The sequence below is a fragment of the Canis lupus genome, chromosome 3 (genome assembly GCF_048164855.1).
Source record: "Canis lupus baileyi chromosome 3, mCanLup2.hap1, whole genome shotgun sequence".
Taxonomy (NCBI): Eukaryota; Metazoa; Chordata; class Mammalia; order Carnivora; family Canidae; genus Canis; species Canis lupus.
Window position 1 is genome coordinate 46,115,154 of NC_132840.1, and position 12,948 is coordinate 46,128,101.

The 12,948-nt window shown below is 43.1% G+C and overlaps 1 protein-coding gene across 1 annotated transcript in view; it reads left to right on the top strand.

Annotated features, from left to right (window-relative positions):
• Nucleotides 1–516: 516 nt before the first annotated feature.
• LOC140630479 (lysine-rich nucleolar protein 1-like) overlaps nucleotides 517–12,948 on the top strand; it is a 63,910-nt gene continuing 51,478 nt past the window's right edge. Inside the window, 5 exon segments of the mRNA XM_072820764.1 lie at nucleotides 517–769; nucleotides 1,186–1,394; nucleotides 1,535–1,639; nucleotides 5,537–5,695; nucleotides 11,979–12,310. The gene's annotated coding sequence lies outside the window, so the exon portion shown is untranslated.

Here is a 12,948-nt window from a genome sequence, read left to right on the forward strand (position 1 = left end):
GGACTTAAAACTATATATACCAAGTAAACAAATGATGTGTGTCTTCTACATATTTTAGGAACTTGCATGATCTGGGTTGAAAAGAAAACCTATTCACTAGATTTGACAAAGACCTTTTCTACATTAAGCCTTATATATAACCTGTTCCATATTAAGCTTTGAAAAGATTGCATTAAACTCTGCATTGCTGCATATTGTTTAAGATTTGTGTTTTGATTTAATACCATCAAGCTTTCAGTACGGGGAATAACAGTCTCTGACCAATAAACAAAGCAGGGATCCCTGGGTGGCTCAGCGGTTTAGTGCCTGCCTTCAGCCCAGGGCATGATCCTGGAGTCCCGGGATCAAATCTTGAATCAGGCTCCCTGCATGGGAGCCTGCTTCTCCCTCTGCCTGTATGTCTGCCCCCCCCCCTCTCTCTCTCATTAATAAATAAAATCTTAAAAAAAAAAAGCTAAACAAAATGAGCTGTTTCAAGGTCTGGTATAGGAGCAGGTGAAGTGCACAGGCTGGCCTGAGATTGCTGAAGGTTTTATTGAGTCACTGGCACCCACCTTTTGCTGTCTTGTTACAGTTTGCAGCTTTGACCTTCTGACCTGACTAACCGTTGCAAATCTAACTGATTCCAACTGTCAGTGAGTCTACTGTGTAACAGTCTGGATCTCCTTCTGGAGAAGGCAAACATCCGAATCTGCTACCAGACTTCTCCCTGTCTTCTTTCCCCCACCTCCCTTCATCACCTTAAGCTCATTAATTTGAAACATCAGATGTAATATTTCAATGAAGTGCACTGTGGGCAAAAAGCATCAATTCCTATTTATGTGGGGAGATGTCATGGACACTTAGCAAGCAATAAGTCACTGTCAGGGAGTTATTTCAAAAAGATTTAACAGCAAGGATGTCTGTTAGGGAAGGTGTGGGCAGGGAGGAGAAGAACTCTGTTCCAGTAGTGATGAAATCATCATACCACAGGCACATTAAGGCCAGGACAGGAGACATGGGCTCCTGTTAAAATGATTCCCATAAGAACCTTACTCTTTCATCCTCTTATTGTAGTGCAGTTAAGCAAACGAAGTGCTAAAGCCATGTGAAGTAAATAACCTAATCAACAGTGATTTACTCTTGTTCTCTCATGGGGTCATGACCTAATCCTAAATAAAGACTTCTAAAATTGTCTGTGTTTAGATGTGTTCCTCATGTTGGAGAAAGCTGGACGGATGAGAATCCTCCTCAAGTGGACCAGAGTTTTTATTTTCATTACCACGGTGGCTACTGAGCAGCTTTTTGGGGGAGTTGGACCTCTCTTGTTTAGCCCTGCAGTGAAGACGAAGATCTGTACGCTCAACAAGTTTAATCACTCCCTAAAGTGGTCATCGGAGGCCTTCTCGTTGAGAGTAAGGAGCCCTGTCTCTTGTCTTTGTTTCATGACCTCCTCAGAGATGCTTGAGAGCAATTTGGAATGTCTCTGCTGCTCTGTTATCTCGGGTGCTGTCTTTTTATATTCACTGTGGATTTTCCCCTTTTACATCTGCAGGCAAGAGTTTCACCTTGACCATAACTGTCTTCACAAATCCTCCCCAAGTGGCCAGCTATCACAGAGCTATTCAAGTTACAGTGGATGGGCCCCAGGAACCCAGAAGTAAGTACTTGCCTTCCTATTAGAGCCAGTAACAGGGTGTGTGGAGACCCTATGAGGAATTTATCCCAGAGCTGTCAGTACTACTTTAGTGAAAACGGTTTCTTTGCAGACTTTGCTACCTACGTGCGTTTTGATCAGGGGACAGTTCACAGAACTTCACACTTAGTAGGAGATCAAATTACATTTTGAACTTTGTCACAAAATCAATAAGGCCTACCCAACTCGGGGGACACAAAGGGATAATTATTGTGCAAAGACATTCTGCTCATCTGCTGGGCACAGCAGACAGGGCAGGCCAGACCCATGAGAGCTGAGGAAGGAAACAGCAGACTGAAAAATCTTGAGTCTAGTCAAAAAGCTTCTGGGTGTGTTTCCCATGGTCAAAGAATGTGTTTTACCTTTGTAGCTCCCCCACTCAATTCCCTTTATAAAGAGCACAGTGGTTAATTACAAAGATTGTATTTTCCAATGATAACTTTCTTGATTGTTACAAGTACACTGTTGTTTGATCATGTTGTGGTAATTGTTATAGTTTCTTTTAACAAACCAGGTGTAAATCCGCCTTTGTGTGTTTGTCTGTCTGGACACCCAGGAGGTTTATGCCCGAGTTGGTGTAAGACAGTACACATAACCCACTGGGGCTGATACGCATTTTCCTCTTAAATCTAAATTGAGATTGATTTTCTCCCCCCCTTCGCTCCCCGCCCCCAAAACCGATTTGATCACATTTGGAAAATCAGCATTTAAATGTATTTGGGGATTAAAGATTCTTTGATACATATGGCATGCAACCTCCTGTGCCAGTGGAAGCATATGGAACTCTACCTTTGATGAGTGACATCAGAGTCCCAGCCATTGTGTTTAGAGTTTTCTTTGGTTTGTGGTAGAGGTACAGCTTGCAGAAATATTTGTTATATGTAATGATACACCTGCCTGGACAGGCCGAGTGGCCTATCTTCTCTTCCCCTAAAACTGAAGGAAAAGGACTGTCAAATTTTCTTCTCCCCAAGTAGCGACATCTTTTAGCAGCGAATGAAGGGTGCCTTGGGTTCCTCTTGCCAGTATCTCTTTTCACAAAGGCTCATTACTTGTCTGAACTGGGGAAGTTTCCTGCCTCAAAAGCCAGTCTTTGAGGCTTTTCTTCTCTCCTCCTTTCATGTGTATGGCTTCTTCTAGGTTCACAGTGCTGGGTCATGGCTGGCTCTGTCAGGTTGAGAATGTTCTACTAGATAGAGGCCACACACGTGTCTCTGGCCGCCCGAGTCTCTGGTCATAAGAGCCAGTGGTCATGCAGTGCAGGTGACTAGAACAGAGCAGGGCTGTCTTGGCTGGTCTGGGGCTTTGGCTGACGTTCTTGGACTTCCATAAATCGGGGAAGATGCCTTGTGATGGAAGCCACATGTTATCTAATTGGTCCTAGAGATCCTGAAAAGGCAGGGACATCCATTTCAGTCCTGCATAAAGCAGGACAGCAGTCTTTTAACATTTAGTATTATTAATACTTCTCGTTTAAAGATGTTTCCTGCTGATCTCGGCAGCTTTTCTCACTTCTTGGAAAAACCATAATTTTGTGTGTGTGTGTGTGTGTGTGTGTGTGTGTGGTGTGTGTGTGTCTTTGTGTGCCTCTGTTTGCATATGTGTCCATTCAGGAGTTGAAGTTCAGAAGTTGATGGTTGGGAAAGGAAACAGGAAATGGTGGCAAAAGATGAGGAAGCAGGGTAGCTTTTTTCACTCCTCTGTCAAGTGACTTTACCTCCTTCCCAAAAGGTTGTTGGCAGAACTAATTAGTTGATAGGCTTACTGCCCTGTAAAGGCAGAGAAATGCTCTGCAAACATGGAGGGTTCAGGGTAGAGGGACAGATGATCTATGTGTGACCTGAGTTCAGGCTCTGGTGTCCAGGGTGGGAGGGGGAGCAGATACAGATCTTGAGTGGCACCACTGAGTAACATTTTTCACCAAACAAAAAGTGTGTGACAATATGATATTATTTCTCTGACTTTGTGAAGTGGCTTGCCAAACTCAATGCCTGGATACAAAGATGGGTATGGTGTCAGGAATATTTTAGTCCTATCACCTTGAGTCTCTCTACTGGATTATTTCCTTCTGTTCTGCTCTTGGGCATCCTGGGCATTGAGGGCATAGCATTCTTCCCAGTATTGTTCTTTAGATTTGAGAGTCCTGGGTGTGAAAGATGCCCGGGATTTTGCATTTTCTTCAACTCTAATAGGATTTAGATTGGTGCATCAACAATGTTAAATGGAGACTCCTCCAGAATGTGGGTTGGCAAACGTTTTCTATGAAGTGCCAAATAGTAAATAATTTCAGCTCTGTGGGCCGTATCTTCCCTGTCATGACGACTCAACTCTGGCGGTGTAGCTCAAAAGCAGCCAAAGCCAATACATCAACGAGCGGTTGTGGCTTTGTTCCAACAAGTCTTTATTTGCAAGAACAGGTGATGGGTCCGATTTGGTATGCAGGTTGCAATTTACCATCCCTTGCTCTAGATTTCCAAATGGCTTATGTTATTAACCCTTAACAGTAGGGGTTGAGAGAAAGGCTTTCCTGACCAGAGAGAAAAAGTCCATATAATTGTTTTCACCTTCTCTCCAGCAGAATTACAGAATTACAATTCTTTAAGTAGTGTTTGTCACAAGATAGTATCTTTGTGTTTATTGTAATGGTTTGATGGGGTTGAAGATTTTATATCATTGATTCCTGTTAATGGCATTTTACTCCCTCCTCCAGAGATCAGAATATATATTGAAAAAGCTACTTTTGGTAGTTTAGCTATTTGGACAAGGACAAGTTCTGGATTAACTGGTTGGTCTTTATTCAGCCAAGCATAGTGATGAAGGGTGTGGGCTTTGGTGTCAGACTGTCTGGATTGAACTCCCAGCTCCACCACTGACTAGTTGTGTGGTGGTAGGCCAGTCACCTGGCTTTCCTTTGCCTCAACTTCCTCATCTGTTAAAGTGAAAATAATAACAGTATTTTCCTCATCAGTTGCTGCAAAGATCTTAAATGATGTAATGTATGTAAAATATGTAACACGGTGACCATCACGTAATAAGTGCTCATTAAGTGTGAGTTGTTACAGCATAAATTCCCTTCAGTGTCAGGAGTTTGCTGTAGCATTTTGCTTACAGTATGCTTCCAGGAAATAGGTATCATCTAGGCTCTGCTCCCTTGTGTATTATTATTTTTAAGTGTTTTATTTACTCATGAGCGACACAGAAAGAAAGAGAGGCAGACACAGGCAGAGAGAGAGGCAGGCTCCATGGAAGGAGCCCGATACGGGACTCGATCCCGGGGCCCCAGGATCACGTCCCAGGCCGAAGGCACGCGCCAAACCGCTGAGCCACCCAGGGATCCCCTATTTTTTTCCTTGCAGATGATTTTATTCATTTTTGCTCATTACTAAATGACAGTAAGAAGTGTTCGAGACCGTGCCTTGAGCAGGTATTCCTGCTGCCTGGGGACAGCTGTGCAGAAGTGATGAACAACATAATTTGTTTGCAGTAAAGAAAAGTCCAGCAGAGGATGCGATGGCACTCGTGCCCCCTCTGAGGCCCTGCATATCAGCACCTCTGCCAAGACTTGCTTTCACTCAGAAAGCAGGAAGGTGTCACCCGTCTATGTTGTCTGTCTCTGGCAGATAAACCTGTGCAGTCACATCACGAACATGATCCTCACTCATTACAAGATTAGAAAGCTCCCTGTGGCATCATTGATGGTTTTTACTTTGGTCTTTTGCAGTTGTGATTCATCTCAGTTATAAAACCTCCCTTTAAAGGAACGTAGCCGAATAGCCGATGACTTCGAGAACCTTCATCTTAAGTAGTGTAAACATGAAAATGCTGCACGTCTTTACAAATGCCATTTGTTTTCTTTGCCAGGTCATCATTTTAAGACATGACATTATACTTAAGATCCCAAATTTGTAAAAGTCCTGTGTTTCGGCAAGGCGTTTTGACCTGTTGGCAAGTGAGCCCTGAAGGACAACTGCCGTAGGTTTGCCAGCAGGAGAAGTCAGTGTAGCAGCGGCAGCAGCAACGGTAATGCATTTGGATGCCTAACTCTTTCAAACATCAGTTTCTATTAGGATCCTCTGTTCCACGTGTGCCCTTAGTTCCAACTGCAGTCTGACTTAAAGAGTTTCTACGGGAAGGTGAACACTTGGTTAGCAGTGTCGTGGTGGTGGTACTGAGTTAGGGAAGAGGACTGATGGAAAAGGTATTATTGGCTGTGCAGAGGATGGAAAAAATAAATCCCCTAATGTAGTCAGGATCCTTTTAACGCTCTTGCTGTTTTTTTTTCAGTTATCTATTGCTAAATAACAAACCATCACAAAACATAATGGCCGAAGACAACGACCAGTTTATTATTCCTCATGATTCGGTTGGGCTGCCTAGGGTTCATCTGGATGGGTTTTCTGTGGCCTTGCTTGGGGTCTTTTGTGTGGCTGCAAGAAGATTGTGGCTGGTGTTGGAACACAGATGATGGTTTCACTCTCATGTCTGCTGCCTTGGTGGGATGGCAGAAAGGTTGGGCTTGGCTGGAACAATGGGACAGCTGGGCCTTTGCCCTTCTCCCTGTCGTCCTAGAGCCTCCCCTCCCGCCCCCCACATGGCCTGTCCATCTGATCTCTCCAGTACGAGCACAGTCTGACTTCTTACATGGCAGGTCAGGGTTCCCAAAGGTGTAATAATGGGAGCTTTTAGGCCTTCTTAAGTCTTCTTAAAACTTAGAACAGCCATGGAATGACTTCTTCCATGTACTGTTGGTTAAAGCAAGATACACTTAGTTGCAGCCTATATTGCAGGAGAAGAAACCCACAGAGACATGAGTGATGGGGGCAGTGGTGCATTGGTTCACCGATACCATCAACTTCCTTAAGTGCTTAGATGGCAAATATCATTTTTGCCACAGGAGAATTGATATTTGTTGAGGTATCGTCTTCTGAAGGGTCTCTTGACTTTTTAATCTGGAGGACATTTAAAGTTCTGCATGGTTTTCTGTCCAAAGTTTACAGAGTGTGTGCAGCACTCAAGAGGGCAGGATATATGAGGCTAGGGGTCAGGTTTGGCCACGGTACTGTGATGCTTTATCATCAAGGGAGGAGGTCAAGTCCTGTCAGCTTCTTATCAGAGTTTTAAGGAGAGAGCTGAGTCTCCAGCCAGTGCCCTCTGGTTACATTAATTCACAATCACAGAGGTCTTCTTCCCTGCTAAGATCCATGCAAAAAGACAACCATCAAAATCACAAAGGCGTAACCCTACTTTCCTACCTACCTCAGTTTCTTTAAAAGAAAAAAAAGTTCTGCAAGGTGACTCTCAGTTTTAATTCTTGTAAGTTCCTTCCAAATGAGGGATATTTGGTAATTATCAGATGAATTAAGGGTGAGTGTTACCTTGGGTACTTGGTATTCACAGGTGAAATGGAGGTGCACCAGACCAATACTCCTATGAGACATGAACATTTAATGTTTGAACATAAAGAGGTTATTAGCCTCGCCTGGCAACATGGCAAGTCTGTAGCAGAAGTATTTTATGAATCCTCAAATGGAAGAGCCTGGAGGTTTTATAGTTTATATCATCCAGCTTTGGAAGTTCTCAATTGCTAGCACATCTGTAAACCTGATAACCTGACAGACAAGAGTGGGTGTCAAGTTTTTGGGTGCTGTGCCCCAGGGAAGCAGATCACAGTTACTCTTTAAGGAGAGACCAAAGCTGTCCTCTGTGTCCTTCCTGCTGGGACACTACTGTTCAGTATTGACCAGCTAGCTCCCTGTCCTAACCCGGTGGGAGAAGGAGGAAGCCCTGAGTCTTCTTTTCCTGGAACACTGCCCTACTTGGCTGCATTGTTTTTAAAGATTTTACTTACTTATATGATAGATTGGGGAGAGAGAGAGAGACAGAGAGCAGAGCTCCAGAGCAGACACATGCATGAGCAGGGGTGGGGCAGGGCTTGGGGGAAGGGCAGCCGGAAAGGGAGAGACTCTCAAGCAGACTGTATGCTGAGTGGGGAGCCCAACTTGGGGCGCGATCTCAGGACCCTGAGATCAGGACCTGAGCCAAAATCAGGAGTCAGATGCCTGACCGACTGAGCCACCCAGGCGCCCGCCTGCTCGGCTGAGTTCTGACTTGGGTAAGGGCTGGCACCTAGGCATGGAAGAGGCTGTCTGGAAGGGCAAGGGAATGGGTCTATTTCTCAGACTGCCTCGGCACCCTGGCTCACTCAGCTTGTCAGGCTCAGGTCCTCAGCCAAACTGGTTACTTTCCTGCTTGCGCATTCTCACCTGTGCATCACAAGATTATAATTCTTTGGAGATAGTTTTATTATTCCATGTTCTTAAGGCACTTCCAGCTGCAGATATGTTACCTTATGAACCTAAGTTAACAGACTTACATGAAACAGGGTGGTTCTGGGCATGGCATCATCTCATTATTCTCTAATTCTGTTGTCCCTAGGTCTGCTTTTTCTAGCCCCGTGGAGGGTGAAGAGATTGGAGGGGTTGGCTTCTTCTCTTCCTCATTCCAGTTGATTTCAGTGGCAGCTCGCCTTCATCCTCCACCACCCTTCATCACAGTTGCGTGAAAGAATAGGCTTATTGTGGTGGTTGGCCCTTCCCTCTGCTTATTATGGACAGTGAAAGCTTGTTTAGAGGTTGACCTAATGTGAAAGGCGGGGAATGTGTAATATGTGTTGGATGGAGGGCTAGCAGAAGAATTATTTAAGGTCACTGGACATCTCTGGATGCAGTTCTTGGCATTCATAATCTTTCTGTCTGTGAAGATAACTTGTGAAAATCTTCATAGGTCTTGTGCCACACTCCTGATGCCACAGTCCTTAGTTCAGAGCCTTAGTAGAAAAGCCGGTTACTTCTTGCCTTGGAGACTTCCCCCGGTTCTTCATGTGTCTCTGAAGCGCCCAAGGAATGCAAATTATGGGTAAATGACATGTTTTGATATTTACAAGTCAGCAAATACAGCCGTGGTTTGGTTGTCATGAATATTAATCATTTGGTCGCTAGTATCTAGAGCATTGTTGAAAATCTTTGACTTAAGGGAATAAGAGCAGGTCAAACAAAACAAAACAAAACTGTCCCCTTTCCTTACGAAGGATGGGGTGGGGGACAGTCAGAAGCGCTGCTACTGCTAGAGGTCATGTCTGGTGGTTGGTGGAATGTGCTCTTGAGAAGAGCAGTTTTAAATCTCTTCCAGTACGTTGTTGTTGTTGACCGACTGTCAGGAGCTGGGAAGATGGCCAAGAAGGAAATGACACATGGAGAGGCATTTTGTGTTGTGCAGCATTCTGTGGAACTGATGCAAGGCTACGTGGCCCGTTGACACATTCCTCTGCTAGCCGACTGCACGGCAGTGAGTTACTGCAGCAGCACATGGCATGCTGTAGCAAGGAGCTATGGCCCTAACATCGTTTCATGGCAAATAAGCACAGCCGTTAAAACATGCTCTTGTCCCTCTTCTGCACTTTTTCCCCCCGGCCTCCCAGTTCTGAGGACTGCTTTCTCACTGCATCGGACTCGTGTTAACAAGAAGGTGTGGTCTTCACAGTAGGAGCACATTTTTCATTTGCACATGTTCCAGTTGATACATTTCCATCTAAGTATGGCATGGCAGGTTTTAGGTGATACGTGTCCTAAAAACACATATATACTTGATCCAGGGTATCAGTGGTCTGTGTTTTGCTACAAGTCAGAAATCGTTCATTCTCAAAATAGTGATAGGGAGGTGAGAGAGAGAAAAAAATTTTTTATATTGATTAATTATTAATTTTTTTTTAAAGTTCGTTCCAATAAAGAAAGCTCCTGATAGATCACTGAACTGTCTTACTTCTATTTTGTTTATGCTATCACAGTTTCTTGTAGAGGAACTAGACCAGATGAGAATGAATAGTTTTCTTAAAGATAATAGAGAAAACAGATTGTGTTGCTGCTCTTTAGGGTCATATATTTGTTCCTACCTAGCATATTTGTAGGATGCATTTGTGATGTGCCTGAAAGCACATCTTGTGGACTTCACATAAAAATCTCAAAATTTTTTATTTTTATTTTTAAGATTTTATTTATTTATTCATGAGAGAGAGAGGGACAGAGACAGAGACACAGGCAGAGGGAGAAGCAGGCTCCCTGCAGGGAGCCCGATGCGGGACTCTATCCAGGACTCCAGGATCGCGCCCTGGCCAAAGGCAGGCGCTAAACCGCTGAGCCACCCAGGGATTCCCCCCCTCCTTTTTTTTTTTTTTTTTAAGATTTTATGTATTTATTCATGAGACACACACACACACACTCGAGTTTTTTATTTTAATCTAGGCAGGTATGGACAATAATTGCTTATGATTTTCATGTACCCTTTGGATATTTGTCCAAATTAATTAGGCCATTTAGGTCTAAGTTAATTCAAGGTCATATGCGACAGTTCAAACAGGAGACTATATTTGGGGCGTGATACTTTAGTAGCAAAGGGAGGGCTCCCTGTTCCTCTCCCCGTTTCTCTGCTGCTGTGCACTGGTGGCTAAAATCTATTTGCTGGGGATCCCTGGGTGGCTCAGCGGTTTAGCGCCTGCCTTTGGCTCAGGGCATGATCAAGTCCCGCATCAGGCTCCCTCCATGGAGCCTGCGTCTCTCTCTCTCTCTCTCTCTCTCTCTCTCTGTCTCTCTCTCTCTCTTTGTCTCTCATGAATAAATAAAATCTTTAAAAAATAAAATAAAATCTATTTGCTAATAGACAAGAGCACTTCATTCAGATTCAGAGCTAAGGCTTAAATCCAAACGTCTGGAAATTGTAACTCAGATTTAAATTCATATTAAGTCAAGAGAAGTGATGTGTAATCCTGTTTTGGGAGCAGGTTTTGGGAGATCAAGGGAGAGTGATTAATGAAGCCCTGAGCCTGAGAAAGTAAACAGTGATTCAAGTGTGCAGGGAGGACCTCAGCCAGCCTTGGAGGTGGCCACTGCCGACTTGACCCATCGTTGCCAGTCAGCATTCGCAACATGGATTTCTGATGCTTTTCAGGTCTGGCGTACTCTTAGCAAATGCAGGATTCTATAATTTTAAGGTGTGAGTTTTTGGTTTTTGTATTTCTGTATTTGCTCTTTTGGCAAGTGTTCCCCTTTTACAGGATATTTCTAAATCAGTTCTGTTCTAGATACGTACTGGCTTTCCTCCTCTACTAGTTTCAAAATTAACATGTAATTTCTTTCCTTCTTTTAGTAGTTACCCTTACCGTTTTAACATATATATCTGTCTTTTTAAAACTTTTTTTATTGGAGATCAATTTGCCAACATAGAGCATAACACCCAGTGCTCATGCCGACAAGTGCCCCCTCAGTGCCCATCACCCAGTCACCCCAACCCCCAACCACCTCCCCTTCCACTACCCCTTGTTCATTTCCAGAGTTAGGTGTCTCTTATGTTTTGTCACCCTCACTGATATTTTCACTCAGTTTCTCTCCTTTCCCTTTATTCCCTTTCACTAATTTTTATATTCCCTAAATGAATGAGACAATATAATGTTTCTCCTTTTTCCAATTGACTTAATCGCTCAGCATAATACCCTCCAGGTCCCTCCACATCGAAGCAAATGGTAGATATTTGTCATTTCTAATGGCTGAGGAATATTCCATTGTATACATAGACCACATCCTCTTTATCCGTTCATCTTTCGATGGACACCGAGGCTCCTTCCACCCTTTGGCTATTATGGACATTGCTGCTATAAACATCGGGGTGCAGGTGTCCCGGCGTTTCCCTGCATCTGTATCTTTGGGGTAATCCTCAGCAATGCAATTGCTGGGTCATAGGGTAGATCTCTTTTTAACTCTTCGACGAACCTCCACTCAGAGTGGCTGCACTAGTTCACATTCCCACTAACAGTGCAAGAGGGTTCCCCTTTCTCCATATCCTCTCCAACATTTGTTGTTTCCTGCCTTGTTAATTATCCCCATTCTCACTGGTGTGAGGTGGTATCTCCTTGTGGTTTTTATTCGTATCCCCTGATGGCAAGTGATGGTGCATTTTCTCATGTGCATGTTGGCCATGTCTATGTCTTCCTCTGTGAGATTTCTGTTCATGTCTTTGCCCATTTCATGATTGGATTGTTCGTTTCTTTGCTGTTGAGTTTAATAAGTTCTTTATAGATCTTGAATACTAACACTTTATCTGACACGTCATTTGCAAATACCTTCTCCCATTCTGTAGGTTGTCTTTTAGTTTTGTTGACTGTCTCTTTTGCTGTGCAAAAGCTTCTTATCTTGATGAAGTCCCGATGGTTCATTTTTGCTTTTGTTTCTCTTGCCTTCATGGATGTATCTTGCAGGAAGTTACTGTGGCCGAGTTCAGAAAGTCCAGAAGCGGACCCTCCACTTTATGGTCAACTAATATTCAACAAAGCAGGAAAGACTATCCACTGGAAAAAAAGTCTCTTCAATAAACGGTGCTGGGAAAATTGGACATCCACATGCAGAAGAATGAAACTGGACCATTCTCTTACACCAGACACAAAGATAAACTCAAAATGGATGAAAGATCTAAATGTGAGACAAGATTCCATCAAAATCCTAGGGGAGAACACAGGCAACAGCCTTAAACATTTTAAAGCACAAAAGTTCATTAAAGACCAAGTCCTCTTTAGACTTCTGAAAGTAAAGTGTATGTTAACCATTTACAGTACTGTACTTTTATTCAAATCACAAACTGATAAATGTTCCCTGACATTGAATTGGATGGAATTTTCCTATGTATCTGTTGATACAGGAAACATCAGACAAATATCCAGATGTATTTAATTATTTTGACTCAGTATTGTCCTACTTAGACAGCCTTTAAATATACTGTTTCTGAATCGAACAAATAAACAAGAAATAGCTGAAGCTGTCTTGATTTATGGAAAAACCAAGAGGCTTTAAAAGAGGAATCATTTCAGAAAGAACCTATGTCTTGTTATCCTCATATTTATTTTTAGAGATAAGCCTACATTGACTATTCAAACATACGGATCGTTTTTAAAAAAATAAGCTTTTCATTTTCAGAGGTTAATAGGTGTTAGGGAAATAATTTTAAATGTGTTCCAAATATATTAGTGCCAAATCAGGTGTGTTTTAACTGGGGACCGCCCTTGTGTCACCAAGAGATTTTTTCTTTTCTTTCCTTTTTTTTTTTTAAGACAAGTATCAGTACTTACTGAGTGCCTCCCTGTACTGGTCCTCTCTTCAAGGTTTTCTAGTGTAATTCTCACATCCCTGTGATTCAGAGATAATTACCCCCACCTCATTAGAGATGGCTCTAGA